Genomic DNA, 940 nt, shown 5'->3' on the forward strand with positions numbered 1-940 from the left:
TATTTTTAGCTGTCGGCGAACCCCAGTAGTGAAAAAAGAAAAAAAAAAAGAAAATAACAAAAAACAAAAAAAACCTTCAATTCTCCAGTTGTTGTTGGGTCAGTTTCTAGCATGATTAGATTCTCAGGATACATACTGTTTTAAAATGTATGTTTCATTTATAATAAACATCAAACACATTGGAGAGTTTTATAAAACAACAGAGAACATAAGTGCAAACCTACGAAGGAGATAAAATCACAATAAAACTGGAGACAAAGGACGTTGCGCCATTTTTCTTATCTGCAACCCATCTCTCAAGTTATTAATCTCACAAGGTGCTGTTTTCACAGAGTTTACAAAGAAACAAGTAGGCCAACGGAAATTAGAGAAGACAGTAATAAAATGTTGAGCACGTATACATCAGATAAACAGATCCCTCCACAAATTGTATGTTAAAATCACGATTATGCCTCAACATTTGCTTTTTGTTTATGGCAACTCAGATTTATTTAGAAATGTTCATCTTTGAGCATTCAGTTACGTCACAAAGATATATGAAACCAGAGGTGTCTAACTCATTTTCACAAAGGGCCACATGAATTTTATGGTGGCCCTCAAAGAGCCAGTCAGTGTTGTGTAAAGTACCACAAAATGATACTTGAGTAAAAGTACCTTACCAAAAAATGACTTTGGTAAAACTTAAAGTCTTCTTTAGAAATATTACTTGAGTAAAAGTCAAAGTATCTGATATTCTTTGTACTTAAGTATCAAAAGGAAAAGTATTGATTCAAAATGAGGAGTTAAATTTTCCATAATGACAAAAGGAAAAAAAATTGTATAGGTCCTCTGGACGGGTTCTTCTTTAATGAAACGTTTCGTCTCTCTTCCAAGAGACTTCTTCAGTCTGAGAGTTTCAGGCAAAATTCAGCTGTCCCCCTGTTTTCAGCTGTCCCCCTGT

This window comes from Austrofundulus limnaeus, unplaced genomic scaffold, assembly GCF_001266775.1.
Source record: "Austrofundulus limnaeus strain Quisiro unplaced genomic scaffold, Austrofundulus_limnaeus-1.0 Scaffold284, whole genome shotgun sequence".
NCBI classification, from domain to species: Eukaryota; Metazoa; Chordata; class Actinopteri; order Cyprinodontiformes; family Rivulidae; genus Austrofundulus; species Austrofundulus limnaeus.